Genomic DNA, 18,146 nt, shown 5'->3' on the forward strand with positions numbered 1-18,146 from the left:
TAACTCTTCTCTCTGACCACTTGTTGTGAGCCCGGTGGGCTGGAATTATTTTCTCTCAGCAAGTTGCTGTCAGGGCTGTATACTATAAGAGGAGAGTCTCACCACCTCCTATCCCTGACTACCTTGTCTGAGCCTGAATATATGTCACTATTGGGCTATATGAGCCATATTTTATAATATATTAATAAAATTCAATTTTAATCGTTCTAATCAGGCAGTCAATCTATCTATTCAGTGAACGACATTTACATTACCATTAAGTGGATTCATTGTGATATTCATTAGTCACATCCCCAAACACACTCCACTAGGAGGGGTAATGGTGGTCACCCAGCTTTCCCAGACCCCTGAATGATAAATCTCTCTAGTTGTGCTGAGACTGAGAGGTTCATTAGTCACATCCCCAAACAGTCTCAGGACAACTAGAGAAATTTACCGTTCACGGGTCTGGGAAAGATGGGTGACCACCATTACCCCTCCTACTGGAGTGTGAGAGGTTCATTAGTCACATCCCTAAACACTCCAGTAGGAGGGGTAATGGTGGTCACCCAGCTTTCCCAGACGCAGATATAACCAGGAAAGGGATGGATGGGCTGAGGGTGCACAGGGTTTTTGGTGACCCCCTCTGTCATGTGATCGGACCTAGGTTACCGGTTCATCAGACGGGGTTCATGTGACTATAACTCTGTCCATAACAAGAGACAGTGCACTCAGGACAAGCCTTGCCCTCATGCCATAGTTGTGTGGTTCTGTCTGCGGTGATATCGGTGTGTGGCTCTGACACCCGCCTCCCCCGTCGGGTCATCTCAGGACAGAAGGGGTGTCCGGATTGGAGACACAGCGCCGCATCTGTCCTCAGGTTGTGTCTGGTATTGCAGTTCACCTCCATTGAAGTGAATAGGACAGAGCTGTAATACCACACACGACCTGAGGACAGGTGCGGCGCCATGTTTTCCTGGACGACCCCTTTAAGACTTTTCCCGTGTGTGTGTGTGTGTGGCAGAGTGGAGTGTGCACGGGCACCGCTTATACTTCATAGCCGCTTATCAGCTGTTTTGAAGAATCAGCGGCGAGAACACACACACACACATCCCCCAAACACACAAAATCAAGTGTAATCAAGCGTTTTTTATGTGTTTTATTTGCACGTAAAATGTGCAAAAAAAAAAAACATGTCAAATACACGGCGTGTGAACCGGTCAACTGAAAAGTCATTCACTTCACTTTCATCATTCTAAGGCTGGGTTCACGCGACCTATTTTCAGGCATAAACGAGGCGTTTTACGCCTCGATTTACGCCTGAAAAGACGGCTCCAATACGTCGGCAAACATCTGCCCATTCATTTGAATGGGTTTGCCGACGTACTGTGCCGACGACCTGTAATTTTACGCGTCGCTGTCAAAAGACGGCGCGTAAAATAACAGCCTCGGCAAAGAAGTGCAGGACACTTATATACATTATATGCAGGACACTTCTTGGGACGTAATTTGAGCCGTTTTTCATTGAATTCAATGAAGAACAGCTCCAAATTACGGCCGTAATTGACGCCTCGCAAAACGCGAGTACGAGCAATTACGTCTGAAATGACGGAGCTGTTTTCTCCTGAAAACAGCTCCGTCATTTCAGACGTAAATGCAGTTAGTGTGTGCACATACCCTAGGGGTATGTTCACACACCATGTTTTCAGCTGAAAAATCGGAAGCAGAACGCCTACAAGCATCTGCCCATTGGTTTCAATGGGAAATTCTGTTCCGATAGGGCGTTTTTTACGTGGTAGTTTTCCAAAAACGGCACGTAAAAAGACGCCCGACCAAAATGAAGTGCACATCACTTCTTGGGACGTTTTTGGAGCCATTTTTCATTGACTTTATAGAAAAACAGCTCCAAAAACGGCCGTTAAGAAACGCGAGTTTGATTCAAAAATGGCTGAAAATCAGGATCGGTTTTCCCTTTGTTTAGTAAGCGTGTGAACATACACTTAGCCTTTTGGTGTGTCCTATAACTTCTTCCAGCTGCAGAATCACACCCAATATGGCTGCCAGACAATGCTTAGCAATTTGAAGACACCTTTACCTGGCTTGTGAGAGGGGGGGTGAGGTTCCCTCCCACATTTACAGCAGCTGTGAGTCAGGTTGCTTTGCCTTATTCACCTTGCTGTAATTCTGGGAAGTGCTCCCCCTGGTGGCCAACATTGGAAAACATGTCAAATTATTATTTAATTTTTAATACTTTCCACCATACGGAAAAAAAACAAAAAATACAGCAAAAAACGTAAACAATTTAATAGAAATAAGTAACGACACTTAAAAAAGAAAGGTTTAATTTGCGACACATTCCCTTTAAGATGAGGAGGCTAGGAGAGAACTGGGAGTTGCAGGAGGCGCTCCGATAACTAGATCCTTCCTTAAAGAGGCTCTGTCACCAGATTATCAAATCCCTATCTCCTATTGCATGTGATCGGCGCTGCAATGTAGATAACAGTAACGTGTTTTTTTTTTAAAAAACGATTATTTTTGGCCAAGTTATGAGCAATTTTATATTTATGCAAATGAGCCTTTCTAATGGACAACTGGGCGTGCTTTCTCTTATTTCCAACTAGACGTGTTTTCTCTTATTTCCAACTGGGCGTGTATTGTTTGTAACATCTGGGCGTGTTTACTTGTTTTACTAGCTGGGCGTTGTGAATAGAAGTGAATGATGCTGACATATGATGCTGACATACACTTCTATTCACAACTCCCAGCTAGTAAAACATTTAAACACGCCCAGATGTTACAAACACAATACACGCCCAGTTGGAAATAAGAGAAAACACGCCCAGTTGGAAATAAGAGAAAACACGCCTAGTTGTCCATTAGAAAGGCTCATTTGCATAAATATAAAATTGCTCATAACTTGGCCAAAAATGATAGTTTTAAAAAAAAACAAAAAAAAAACGTTACTGTTATCTACATTGCAGCGCCGATCAGATGCAATAGGAGATAGGGATTTGATAATCTGGTGACAGAGCCTCTTTAAGAAGGCACTGGCTCAAGCAATGTGTTAGGGATCTGCCAGGTACTTCATCTAGCTATACTCCTGGGATTAATCAATCCACACCTGAGGCCAGACCTGTTCGACTGACACCATCTCCCACCAACCAGGGTGGCAGGCTCAAGAGTGGGAGAGCCTATCGCGGCCTGGTCTGTCGGAGTTAGCTCCGCCCCCTGCCCTTTATTACCTGCCCTGTGCTCTCCCTCAGTGCTTGTAATTCTTTTGGATTCCTGGCCCCACTGCTGCTTGCTCCAGCCTGCTTCTGCCGTGCTTCTGCCTTGCTGCAGTTCTGCTTGACCTGCTTTGCTTTGCCCCTGGCTTGCTTCTGTCTCCGTGCCCGCTCGGGTGTACTCACTTCGTCCTGGTCCTGACTGTTCGTTCGCCGCCCCGTTTCCTCGTGGCGTTCCGTGGCTACTGCCCCTTCCCTTGCGTGTTCCCTGTTTGTCTTCCTGTGCACTTAGCCAGCGTAGGGACCGCCGCCCAGTTGTACCTCGTCGCCTAGGGCGGGTCGTTGCAAGTAGGCAGGGACAGGGCGGTGGGTAGATTAGGGCTCACTTTCCCTTCACCTCCTTCCTGCCATTACACAATGACTCCTCTTATTAAAGAGTTAACAGATATGCGAGCTGATATTAAACATATTGGCAACAGAGTTGAAAACTTAGAGGCAGCACAGAATATGGCGCTGCATTACTCCAAAGCTCCGGGGGACAAAACTGCTCATCACCAACAGCATTAGAATAATGCTTTTCTTCTTTTGGAAGATCAGGAGAATAGGAGTCGCCGCAAGAACATACGATTTAAAGGCGTACCTGAATCTTGTGCCCCAGATTCCCTGAAGCGAATGGCGCAATCTGTTTTCACTGGTCTTTTGGGGGAAGACCGGGCTTCTATGGTGATCATTGAACGTGTTCATAGGGCTTTGCGCCCGAAACTTAAACCGGATGAACCTCCACGGGATGTAATATGTGGGCTGCTCAGTTATGTGGATACGGCTGCTATCATGGCGTCAGCGAGAGACAAGCCTCCAATTTTGTTTGAGGGCTCCACTATTAAGCTTTTCAAGATCTAGCAGCCTCTACTCTCATGAAACGGAGAAAGATGAAACCCCTCTTGGATCTTTTGAAATCTAATGGCATGTCTTACTGCTGGTTGTTCCCGTGTGGCCTGGCTGTTGAAGGATGGGAGACAAATTACTATACGAGCACCTTCAGATTTATCACGAGCTTGGGAAAGGTTACAGCTCGATCCGATTGATGTCCCCTCTTGGATGCCCTAAGAGGATTTTGACGCTCTTCCGCCATTGCCGGACCCGGAGAACTGGCATCTTGTCGCTGGCAAGAACAAATCGCCTAAAGCCAAAAGAGGGTCGAGCTCATTGAATCCGCCATGACTGCTCATTTCTGCTGTGGTGCTTCATTTGCCTTCAAGAGGCAGTTTTTTGTGCTTTTTTGACCTTTTTTGCGCTGGTTTGTCTAGTTCTTTTACATATTTGTCTTGACCTGAAGTCCATTATGGTATCTGCTTGATTTACCCAGGAAGTGTGAGTAAGAGCATCTAGTCCTGTAACGTCTATATAGGTTATGTCATATTATAGGCTCTTACAAGTACATTTTCAGTTATTGTTTGCTTATTCTCTAACATGGTCTGGTGGTGCCTTTGTGCTACCCTTCGTGGCAGGGAGGGTGGCCAGGGGTTATCACTTAGATTTCTACAATAACAATTTTATTTTATTTTATTTGAATCTAAATTTTACTCAGTCACTAAAAATACCTATATATCATTTCAATCAGGTGAAAATGTAGGGTCGTGTTTGCATTGTGATTCATGTTCCGATCAGGATCTTTTCTTCCTCTCTCCCCTCTCATTCTTTTCTTCCTAATCTTACCATCTCAGGTTAGTTGCTGGATTGAATGTATTCTGGAGATGTTCCCCTTCGTATCTTCCAAAGGGAATGTCCTATGTAGATATTTTATTTACTTAGTCCCTTTTGTTATGTTTGTTTCTGTTTTATTTTGTTCATATGATACATCATGCATACTTGTTTTTCTCAAGGTATATATTATACATGGCATCTAAACAATCCTTGGCATCATTGAGGATCTCCTCCTTTAATGTGAAGGGTTTGAACAATCCCTCCAAGCGCTGCCAGATCATTTCTCTTCTTGGAAGGGAGAAGTCTGACGTAGTCTTCTTTCAGGAGACACATTTTCGTTTAAGTCATGCTCCTCATCTCTCTCGTTCTCAATAATTCGACGTGGTTCCATAGTTGTACTCCAGGATCGGCATCACGGGGTGTTAGTATTGCCATTCACAGGAATCTTCCCCTTCAGCATTTGGATACTCTCACGGATGCTGATGGCAGATATGTTTTCGTTAAGGCAAAGATTGCGAACACTCTTGTCACATTAGGCAATTTGTATGCGCCTAATAATGGTCAAGCAGGTTGGTTGCGTTCCACATTACAGACTTTGACACTTTTCCAAGAAGGCGTATTGATAGTAGGGGGAGATCTAAATGTAACTTTAGACCCACTCCTGGATTCTTCTTCTAAGAAGTCAGCATTATCTTATAGAGCTCTTTCCCATATTAAAAAGTCCCTTTCTGACCTTCATTTGGTCGACTATTGGAGGTTGCTAAACCCCAACGTCCGAGACTTCTCATTTTATTCCACTGTACACTCCTCCTGGCAGAGATTAGATTATATTTTTGTACAAGAAAATATCCTCCCATTTACTACTCATCTAGATTGAAATTGTTTTTTGCATAAAATATCACGCCGGATGTGTCTTTCCCAAACATTTGGGAGGCGCATAAGGCGGTGATAAGAGGAGAGCTTATTGCCTTGGGATCACGTCTGAAAAGATTGAGAATGAGAGAGATCTCTTCCCTTTTGAAGCAGCTTTCTGTGTTGGAAAAAATACATAAGCCCACTAGGGCTCATGAGACTCAACCGGAAACTTTTAACATTGCGGAATAAATTAAAAGATGTACACTACCGTACAAAAGTTTAGCGTCACTTAGAAATGTCCTTATTTTTTAAAGAAAAGCACAGTTTTTTTTCAATGACGATAACATTAAATTAATCAGAAATACACTCTATACATCGATTAAATCTAGCTGATAATGATCTTTGCTGGAGATGCCACACAACTACCGGCTCCTTGTCCCATATTTGGTGGTCGTGTACCAAAATCCGCAAATTTGGTCCGATGTGGAGTGTTCTTTAAAGGACATAGGTTTACTATCTTCTACATTGTCGATTGAGATGGTGCTGCTTTCTCTGCCTTCCCAGACCTATCGCCCATCCAAAACTAATCTGTTAACGCATCTATTGTGTGTTGCAAGGGCTTTGATTCCTCTTCATTGGCTAGATGGTAATTCTCCGGTATTACCAGAATGGCTTGATAAGATGTATATAGTTTGGAAGAAATTTCTGGTGGGCATACGCATACCCATTCTTTATTTCTCAAAGTTTGGGCCCCCTGGCGCACTTGGAGGCAATCTCAATATGTCCATAATACTTAATACCTGTCACTTCAGTGTTTTATATTTATTTTATGCCCATTCTTTACATACATGCTATGGGTTAGGATGTAATTCAATGCCAAAGTTGAAGTTGAAGTTACTCAAGCTTATTTAGGTAGGGTTAGTACATATGAGTAAATTTGACTGCCCCTGTCAATGTCTTGACTGATAACGATTGGTTTAAATACATGTGATGTATCATGAAAAGTTTTATTTTTGATTTTTGTATTATGTTATTACAATTTATTTTGTTCTTGATGGTTCTTCCTTACTGGAGGTCCTGTACATGCACTGTTATTTGTTGTGAAAATAAATAAAGAATTTTGAAAAAAATGAGATGAGCTCGGAATGAAGGGCTCCCACTTGGAGCTTCAGTGGCTTGGTCACAGCTACAACCGGGTCTGGCAGAGGTAGTCCATTCACTGATGCAACAATTAAAGGCTTTTCCAGAGGGGTTGTGGGAACTGGAGAAGATCCACCAGGTCTCTCCAAATGAAGTTGGCTGCGGATCCAGAGTCCAGATAGGCAGAGACCTGGTGCCTCTTTTCGCTGGACACTATGGTCACAGGAATGGACAATTTAGAAGAAAGTCCTTCTTCACCTAGGGTTGTCTCTCCAACCAACCCTAGGCTCTGGGGCTTTCGGGGGCACAGACGCACAAGATGGCCTCCGAGGCCGCAATACAGACAGAGTCCCGAAGTGCGTCTGCGTTGTCTCTCCTGGGTAGACAGCTTGTAATGGTCCATCCACAAAGACTCCTTTGGAGGAATAGCTGATGAGGACAGCAGGGGTTGCTGCAAAGTAGGAGCTGGGCTAGGGTGTCCAGTGGCATTGTCTCCTTCCAACATCAAATGTCGTATCGCCATGCCACCAATAGACTGAACTAACCTGGATATGCGAACATTCAGAAGCATGCGTGCCCACTGAATGGCCACGGGGTTCTTAGCACCCCTCCAATGCATCCTAGGCAAAACATCAGACCAAACAAAGATCACCTAATCGAAGAAATCCTTTATCCTTTCCAAAACGGTTTTCATCCACAAAATGAGTTTACTCAACTTCACCCTGTAAAGGTCATTGCCGCCAGCATGGATGACTAGTATAATTGCAGCGGAGCACTCCTTGGCAATCTTGACTACTTCCGGCAAAATCCTGGCCCAACGAAGAAAACACCAGCCGACGTCAACATTGTGGAAACCCAAAGAAACACCTCCCTGACGGCCAGCAGCCCTCTCCTTGGTAGAAGTGACCTATTATCCAAGCTCGTGGCAGTAAACCTGCGAACAGTGAGATAAAACTATACAATAACAAATCCGGCCTGATGTAAAAAGAATAACAAGCAGACTTCCAGCGACTAAGGCGCTTGATAGCTTCCTCATTCATGCCCTGGGCATCAGCCTCAGTAGCTGCACCAATACGAAATGAATGGGTACCAAACTCAGCATCATTCAAACCACTGGAATGCAAGGCTGATCAAGATACAGACTCAAACTGAAACTTCGCCAGAGCCAAACCGGAATAATGCAGCAAAAATGCAGGGCCAACCGCCCGCCTGGACAAATACTCTCTTACTTTTGTCTCCGGACAACAAAACCCAGACAATTCATTCAAAGTGAGCCAACATCCCTTACCAAGATGATCAGTCTTTGGCTTTCATACACATACTTTTGCAGACTCATCAAGCAGAACAATGTCACTCACACTCAAACCTCCCAAGTGCCATGCACTCGGCGCCACTTATTCACTAATCCGAAAAGCTCAGAAGAAAGGCAAAACGAAAGCCGCATGGAATAAAAGAGCTTCGTAATCATCAGTACATATACCATCCAAACACCCAACGAAACGTTGTAACAAAATAAAAGAAACAGGATGCCTACCGCCCTGCCTAACATATTTCATTTTCCAACCTTTCAAAGCATGTCGCACAAGAAAAGCCTTAGTAATGTCTTGACGACCTTACAGTTTCAACATAAAAGTTACCTGTCAAAGTCTTTTAAACCACAGAGGAGGAAACTTTTATTTTCCTCAGAGCTAACATAAAATGTATCGTGATACTCACATTTTGGGCATCACTGCCGGGAAAAATTCAACTCGCAATGTCTAACCATTGCTCCCAAAACTCACAATGGCTCTTCCAGATGGCAGGCGCAACCGAGGTCACAAATTCCTCAGGCACATGTCCCCGCAGTCCATCGCTCCCGGGTGCAGTGACCTGAAAACAGCAAACTGAGAGTGGGACAAAGCATGAGCCACACTGTTCTCTACCCCAGGAATATGACGAGCCCTAAACCAAATGTTAAACTGTAAAGACTTTAAATATAAACTACGCAACAACGCCAAAAGCATAAGAGAACTAGATCATTGAGAATTGACAACTTGGACCACTGCCAAGTCGTCCGTAAACAATTCCAAATCTACATTGCTAACACGACGATTAAAACCATGAAGAAAAGCATGCCATATCAAAAGATCCTCACGTATACTCTTTGTAACACAGATAAAATGACCCGGCCGCTAAATTCCTCTCATAGCCTGGGACAGACGGCGAGAAAACACCCTGACCATGGGCATGGTCTTACAGGCAAAAACCAGCAGACCTAATAAGTACTATATCTGCTTTAACGTTACTTTCTTTGCCACCACAAATTGGTCAAAAAACGATACTAAATGTTGAAGTAGTCCTTGCCCAAAATATATTAGACTGAAATTATAGTTGGGTGTTTCAACTGACACCCTCCCAATACACTTGTTCAGATTCAAAGTAATCCAATAGTTATAGGTTATCGATATAACGGAGAGGAATTAAACACACAGACGCTGCTGGTATGCTCAAAATACTCCTCTAAATTTTATTGATCAAAACAAGTACAATAATATGATTTCAGAAAAGGTGTACGCTTGATTTCAGCCAATCATTTACAATATGATAATAACTCTGATTCAGCCAATAAGAATATTTCAAATGCATTATTATAATTCTTTATACATCAAATATTCAGGTGGCTTATTTCTCTTGGCAAGGATATAATAGATCGTTCTTCAAAGATGGGTGAGCTTTATTCGCATACATATGTGAATGTGTCTCCCCCTCTTATCTCACTCCCTCCTTTTTCCTTCTTTCCAAGCTTCGCATGAGAACCAACGCCAACTTAACTTAGAAACATGCAAACTTGTCTTAAAGGAACAATGCCTTTCATATTCACTACAAAAGAAACAAGATGGAGACTCCATGCAAGATGGCTGCTGTACAAAATGGATTCATTTAAACATATTTTAATCACTTTCACACTAAACAAGCTACTTTGCCAGCTGGCAATTTGAATACCATCTTAACCGTGTCGATCTCAAGAGATAAGAAAGACAACAACGTGACAGGACCCTAGGTCTTTTCAGCAGAAAAGAGCTTCCATCAGCTTCCGAAATGTAGTCAGCAAAAACAAACAAATCAGAGAATCAGGAGGACCTACAAACAAAAAACCATCCAGATAATGTATAATAGAATCAAAACCCAATTCGTAGCGAGCCATCCACTCTAAAAATGAACTGAAATCTTCAAAATAATTACACAAAATAGAACAACCCATGGGTAAACATATCAAAATAAAAACCGTTGTCCAAAAAACAACCCAACAAATGAAAACACTCCTCATGAACTGGAAGAAAACGGAACGCGGACTCGATGACGGACTTAGCCAACAAAGCACCAGCGCCCGCCCGCTGCACCAAACTCAAAGCCGCATCAAAAGATGTATAAGAAACCGCAGATTCCTCTTTCGAGTTGCCATCATTGACTGACCCCCGCGAGGAAAAGACAAATGATGAATCATCCGAAATGTACCCGCTTCTTTTTTGGGGACAAATTCAGGAGGAGAGACTCTCAAATTCAAAAATGGGGCTTCCAAAAAAGGACCAGCCATGCGGCCCAACTCAACTTCCTTACAAATCTTCTCATAAGCTACAGACATATTATCACGAACAGACTTCAAATTTTCACTCAAAGACAATATTGCTGAAGGCTCATGTGTTATGCGAAAACTGTCAGAAATACTATTACGAAGGAGATCGGCTTCCCGCCTCTTGGGATACCGGATGAGCCAACGCTCCATTGCAAGCATGCTCACCGGTGTTTTCATTGGAGACACCCCCATTTGCATGCTTCTTTTTTTGTGAAAGAACACAGAGCGGAATGGGTTCCTCCACAAGTGGAACACTCATGCCGAAACTTGCACGTGGCAAAAAAATGACAGTGTCGATAGACACGTGATCCACCGCTACGAGAGACCAAATATCCACAAACTCTTGTTTGCAGATGTTTTCCTTCAACTCTGCGGACAGGTGAGTACTAAATGGAGCTACACCACAAAATATGGTATCTCTAAAAGTTAAACCAGTTAAAGAGGCCACATGCTCAGGCTGGGAATTGTTCCCCCCTGGTGGGACGGGTGTGGCAGTAGCCCCCTCCCCCCCATTAGAACCAAAATTGTCTAAAATAGATTTTAAAGTAGAAACCAAATCACTCGGCTCAGAATTAACAACCAAACAGGAACACAGACTGACACACAACCCGCCGGCGTTCCCAACACCTCCGGAAGAGCCACAACGGATGCTGGGGCAACTGGAGACGGCTACGGATTGGCGTGAAGACCCACTTGCACTCCGACGTCTTCTCCTGCCTTTATTCGCTGCTTTTCGTGAATTCCAGCCTGTCTTTTCAGATCCCCTTGAACTGCAGGTGGGCCCAGATGAAGAAGATCCAGACGAGACAGATCTGGACGACTACGAAGGCGAAGATGCTGCTGTGAGTCTAGAGTGGGACCGCTTGGAATAACGATGGTGTCGTCTATGATGTCGGCGTAATTAACGGTGTGCCGCCCGGCGACCGACAGCGTGAGTTCGATCATGCCTCAAAGATGAACCACCTGTGGAAAAAATACAGGACAGCGACAGGGAAACTGAACCTCTAACAGCATCATCATTAACATTACTTAACCTAGAGCTCCCCCTACTGTCTACTGTCAGTACTGCAACTGAAAGCACAGAGGCAGTCTGCTCATTCTCCAGCTCTGCCGGACCAGTGCTTTGAAAAGCCAGCCTCCCACCTGCTACTGCACTCACCGGTCCTCCGTCAGCCATCTGGGAAGCAGCTACTGGATCCATCCCAGCTTCCCTCAATTCAGTCCTCCACCTAACTGCCGACCCGGTACTTTCCACTCCACTAGAGGCACCAGCGGCACCAGCGTCGGGCATAACTAAGCCGCTCTGCCGGCCAGCAGACACATGACCAGCAGCCGAACTCTACATTACAGGGGGTGGTACAGAAGCAGGGAGCGTCGCGCAGGTGACGCGACCACGAGCGTCCCTGCTACCATTAGGACGCGGCCATCAGTGCTGAAGGTGGAGAAGTAAAAGGAATGAAATCAGGAAAGGCAGGCAAAGAGGCCGGTCATGAGGGTGTACACCGCCCGCTCCACCCTTGCGGACGGGAGCCGGTAATCGGTGGCGTCTAAGAGAAGCTGGGTCTCAGGCAAGTTTGGGGCCAGGAAACCCTCAAAGGCCTACCTTGTCCAGCGGGCAGTGAAGAGTCATCCTGACCGGACCTCTGACACCTCTCCAGAATGGACACCAGCCATCCGGATCCTTCTGCAGTCACCTTCTCCATCACCAGATGCTCCAGGGAATCGGCGATCATGAACTTCAAGCTCCTGCTGAAGGTCAGGGGAGATTCACCAAAAGTATGTCCGTTATATAATATCTGCCCCTCCTACTCTAAAGTTACTAACCAATCCAGCGTCCTTGCAAAAGCCCGCTATTTTGGTAAAGTTTATCTGACCTCCCTGTAGTCTCAAGCCCTTTCAGAAATCCTTTCAGTGCATACCAGGAACTCCTTCTGTGGTGCTTTTGCCCCTTCCTAAGGCCATGCTCCTTTGTGACTCATTCTTGGTTGCTTTTGCTTCTGCTCGCAGCTACGCTGCTTTGTGACACTATCTTGTTTGCTTTTGCTTCTGCTCGCTGCTACGCTGCTTAGGAACTCCTTCTGTGACGCTTTCGCCCCTTCCTAAGGCCATGCACCTTTTTAAATCGTTATTTTATGCCTGCAAGCAGCTACGCTCCTTTGTGACTCGTTCTTGTATGCTTTGGCTTCTGCTCACGGCTACGCTGCTTAGGAACTCGTTCTTGGTTGCCTACGCTTCTGCTCGCGGCTATACTGCTTAGGAACTCCTGTGACGCTTTCGCCTTTTCCTAAGGCCATGCACCTTTTTGACTCGTTCTCTTATGCCTGCAAGCAGCCACGCTTCTTTGTGACTAGCTCCTAGTTGCTTTCGCTTTTGCTCACGGCTACGCTGCTGAGAAACTCGTTCTGTCCGTCTTTCGCCCCTTCCTAAGGCCATGCTCCTTTGTGACTCGTTCTTGGTTGCTTTTGCTTCTGCTCGCAGCTACGCTGCTTTGTGACACGATCTTGTTTGCTTTCGCTTCTGCTCGCGGCTACGCTGCTTAAGAACTCGTTCTTGGTTGCTTTTGCTCATGGCTATGCTGCTTAGGAAGTCCTTCTGTGACGCTTTCGCCCCTTCCTAAGGCCATGCACCTTTTTAAATCGTTCTTTTATGCCTGCAAGCAGCTACGCTCCTTTGTGACTCGTTCTTGGTTGCCTACGCTTCTGCTCGCAGCTACGCTGCTTAGGAACTCGTTCTTGGTTGCCTAAGCTTCTGCTCGCGGCTATACTGCTTAGGAACTCCTTCTGTGACGCTTTCGCCATTTCCTAAGGCCATGCACCTTTTTGACTCATTCTCTTATGCCTGCAAGCAGCCACGCTCCTTTGTGACTAGTTCTTAGTTGCTTTCGCTTCTGCTCGCGGCTACGCTGCTTAAGAACTCGTTCTTGGTTGCTTTTGCTCATGGCTATGCTGCTTAGGAAGTCCTTCTGTCACGCTTTCACCCCTTCCTAAGGCCATGCTCCTTTTTGACTCATTCTCTTATCCCTGCAAGCAGCCAAGCTCCTTTGTGACTCGTTCTTGGTTGCTTTCGCTTCTGCTCGCGGCTACGCTGCTTAGGAACTCGTTCTTGGTTGCTTTAGCTTCTGCTCACGGCTATTCTGCTTTGTGACTCGTTCTTGTTTGCTTTCGATTCTGCTCGCGGCTATGCTGCTCAGAAACTCCTTCTGTGATGCTTTTAATAATAATAATAATAATAATAATAATAATAATAATAATCTTTATATAGCGCCAACATATTACGCAGCTCTTTACAATTTAGAGGGAACATAAAACAAACAATGTCAGACATTACATAGTGATACAATTCAAACAGAGGAGTGAGGACCCTGCCTGCAAGAGATTACAATCTATGAGGAAATAAGGGAGACACAAAGTGTAACAGTATTTGTTCTGTACAATGGTCAAGCAATTTTTTATTTTGTTTTTTTATATACAGTACACATGGGGTGGTAACATAATGCTGCATAAGCCGGTCACCAGCCAGTATCCGTGTATGACGGACATGAAGAGATGGAGTGTGAGGGAATATTATTCTGATGACTAATCTAAAAGGGGGGCCATGGGAAGGAGTCAGATTAGGGAATGTTATAGTCGTGTCTAAAAAGATGTGTTTTCAGGGCACGTTTAAAACTGTGGACATTGGGAATTAATCTGATTGTCTGGGGTAGCACATTCCAGAGGACTGGTGCAGCACGAGAAAAATCCTGGAGACGGGAGTGGGAGGTTCGGATTATGGAGGATTTTAATCTAAGGTCGTTGGCAGAACGTAGAGCCAGAGTAGGGTGGTAGACAGATGAGGGAGGAGATGTAAGGAGGTGCAGCACTGTGGAGAGCTTTGTGGGTGAGAGTAATACATTTGAAATTTATTCTGAAGGGGATAGGCAACCAGTGCAGTGACTGGCACAGGGTAGAGGCGTTGGTGTAGCGGTTGGTCATAAAGATGAGTCTGGCTGCTGAATTAAGGATAGATTGGAGAGGGGAGAGTTTGGTGAGGGGAAGACCGACTAGTAATGAGTTACAGTAGTCAAGACGAGAGTGAATCAGAGCGACAATGAGAGTTTTGGCTGTTTCCTCAGTAAGAAAAGGGCGGATTCTGGAGATGTTTTTGAGGTGAAAATTACAAGAGTGTGAAAGTGATTGTATGTGAGGAGAAAAGGAAATATCTGAGTAAAAAATAACCCCGAGACAGCGGGCATGTTGCCTAGGAGTCATGGTAGTGCCACATACTGAGATGGAGACATCAGGTTGTCACGGACACAGGGTATGTGGACCCACTAGGCCGCTCCGTCGTAGCGGGGAGGCAGCTGACTAGGTCACAGTCTATGCGAAAGTCAATGGCAGACAGTAACGCTAGGGTACCTGTAATAGTCCGGACGGTAGCTGTGGCTTCAGCACGGATGGAGGCTGGTGAGGCAGGGGGCGCCAGACGTGGCGGGCAGTATCCGATGTAGCAGAAGACACTGGACGTGGCAGAAGACACTGGACATGGCAGAAGACACTGGACGTGGCAAACGACACTGGACGTGGCAGAAGACACTGGACGTGGCAGCAGACACTGGACGTGGCAGAAGACACTGGACGTGGCAAACGACACTGGATGTGGCAGAAGACACGACTCCAACGCTGGTAGGCACAGGAACTAGAACAATACGGAATACAGGAACGGATAACAGGGGACGGGTAACAACTGGAACGGGGAAACACTAAGGGACCATTTGCGAGACAGACTGGGATAGACTAACAACGCTCAGGCAAGGATCAGAAGGCCTGGGGCCTTCTTATAGACCAGGCAATCAGGGCAGTTGATGATGATGACGATCCTTTTGTGCACGCGCTGGCCCTTTAAGGCCGTGCGCGAGCACCCTACGGGACACAGCAGGACGGAGCGGAAGTGAGCGCTGGCATCTCCTAGGAAGGAGACAGGGACCAGCGCTCACGGATCCATGGCTGCGGGCATTGGGGGGTGAGTAAACCCGACGGCCCGAGGCCATGGACGCTACAGTATCCCCCCACTTACGCCCCCTCTTCTTGGGACCAGAGAGAGAGAGGAACTTTTTAATGAGAGCAGGAGCACTGAGGTTCTCTTCTGGCTCCCAGGACCTCTCCTCACGACCAAACCCTCTCCAGTCCACCAAATAGAAAGTCCTTCCTCCTACCCTTTTGCAGTCCAGGATCTCCTTTACATCGAATACATCAGAAGGACCGCTGGGAGCAACTGTGGAACTAGAAGTCTTGCTGTAGCGGTTCAGGACCACCGGTTTCAGGAGGGACACATGGAAGGAGTTAGGGATTCTGAGGGTAGGAGGCAGCCGCAGCTTATAGGAGACAGGGTTGATCCGCTGCAGAATCTCGAAAGGACCAAGGAACCTGGGAGCGAACTTGTATGAGGGTACCTTCAAGCGAATGTTCCGAGAGGACAGCCAGACTTTAGTCCCTGGAAGATACTGAGGCGGCTCTCTTCTCTTAGTATCTGCCTTTCGCTTGATGCGATCTACTGGCAGCAAAATAGAGGACCGGGTCTGTTTCCAGATTTGCAGGAAGTCCCCATATGCAGAGTCAGCAGCGGGTACCTGAGATGAAGTCGACACAGGAAGAGGGACTCTGGGATGTTGACTGTACACGATGTGAAACGGAGTGGAAGTGGTGGACTCACTTGTGTGGTTGTTGTATGAAAACTCGGCCCATGAAAGAAGCTGTACCCAGTTATCGTGCTGTGAAGAGATGAAGTGACAGAGATAATTTTCCATGATCTGGTTGATCCTCTCAACTTGCCCATTGGATTGGGCGTGATAGGCAGAGGAAAAGTCCAAACTCACATCCAGGAGTTTACAGAGGGCTCTCCAGAACTTAGAGGTAAACCGAACCCCCCAGTCGGACACAATGTGAAGAGGCAAGCCATGCAAGCGGAAGATGTGCTGAATGAAGAGACTCGCCAGTCGGGGAGCAGAAGGTAGGCCGGTCAGCGGGATAAAATGTGCCATCTTAGAGAACCGGTCCACCACAACCCAGATGGTGTTGCATCCTGCTGAGGTAAGAAGGTCTGTGACGAAGTCCATTGCGATGTGCTGCCAGGGGGCACTGGGTACAGGCAGAGGTTGAAGCAGGCCGGCAGGCTTGGAGTGAGTCACTTTGTTAGAGGCACACACTGTGCAAGAAGAGACAAAGTCCAGAACATCTTTAGGTAGCGTGGGCCACCAGAAGTGACAAGCAATCAGGTCTTGAGTTTTACGGACACCAGCGTGTCCAGCTAGTTTAGAACTGTGTCTCCAGCGGAGAATTCTTTTTCTGTCAGCCAATCGAACAAAAGTTCTCCCCGGAGGGATATTTCTAAGCTGCAGAGGATTAGCGGTGACCACGCAGTATGGGTCTATGATAGTCTGAAGGGATTCCACCGTGTCTTCCGTCTCAAATGATCTGGACAGGGCATCGGCCCTCACATTCTTGTCAGCGGGACGGTAGTGGAGCAGAAATTGGAAACGGGTGAAGAACAGCGACCACCTGGCTTGACGAGGATTCAGTCTTTGAGCGGACTGAAGGTAGGTGAGGTTCTTGTGGTCGGCGAAGATCAGGATGGGGTGAGCTGCGCCTTCTAGAAGATGTCTCCACTCCTCCAGGGCCAATTTGATAGCCAGTAGCTCCCGGTCTCCATTGGAGTAATTGCGCTCAGCAGAAGAAAAAAGTCTTGAGTTGTAGCCACGTACCACTGCCTTTCCTTTGGAGCTCCTCTGGAACAGAAGTGCACCTGCACCAACAGAGGAAGCGTCCACCTCCAGTGAGAACTGCCGAGATACGTCAGGGTGATGGAGGATTGAAGCTGAAGTGAAGGCTTTCTTGAGGCTAATGAATGCAGACTCTGCCTCTGGAGTCCACACCTTAGCGTTCACACCCTTCTTGGTAAGGGTGGAGATGGGAGCCGTCAGAGAAGAAAAGTTTGGAATAAACTGCCGGTAGAAATTGGCGAATCCCAGGGACCGTTGTATGGCCCTTAGGCCTTGAGGACGTGGCCATTCCAGGACAGACTTTAGTTTCTCAGGGTCCATCTTAAGGCCTTGATCTGAGATGACGTAGCCCAGGAAGGGCAAAGACCTCTTTTCAAAGGTGCACTTTTCCAACTTGGCATACAAGCGATTCTCTCTTAGTCGCAGAAGAACTTGACGAACATGCCTCCGATGGGTCATCAGATCTGGGGAGAAAATTAAAATATCATCGAGATAAACTACAACACACATATAGAGGAGATCTCAGAAGATATCATTAACGAACTCCTGAAATACTGCGTGAGCGTTACACAGTCCGAAGGGCATCACTAGGTATTCGTAGTGCCCATCGCGGGTGTTAAATGCCGTCTTCCATTCGTCACCCCGGCGAATCCGGATTAGATTATAAGCCCCCCGCAGATCTAGCTTAGAAAATTTTTTGGCTCCTAGTATGCGATCAAAGAGCTCGGAAATAAGTGGCAACGGGTATTTGTTCTTGACCGTGATCTGATTGAGACCACGGTAGTCAATGCAGGGTCGAAGAGATCCATCTCTCTTCTTAACAAAGAAGAAGCCTGCCCCAGCCGGGGAGGAAGATTTTCGAATAAAACTCCTCTCC

Source organism: Rhinoderma darwinii, chromosome 5, assembly GCF_050947455.1.
Source record: "Rhinoderma darwinii isolate aRhiDar2 chromosome 5, aRhiDar2.hap1, whole genome shotgun sequence".
NCBI lineage: Eukaryota > Metazoa > Chordata > Amphibia > Anura > Rhinodermatidae > Rhinoderma > Rhinoderma darwinii.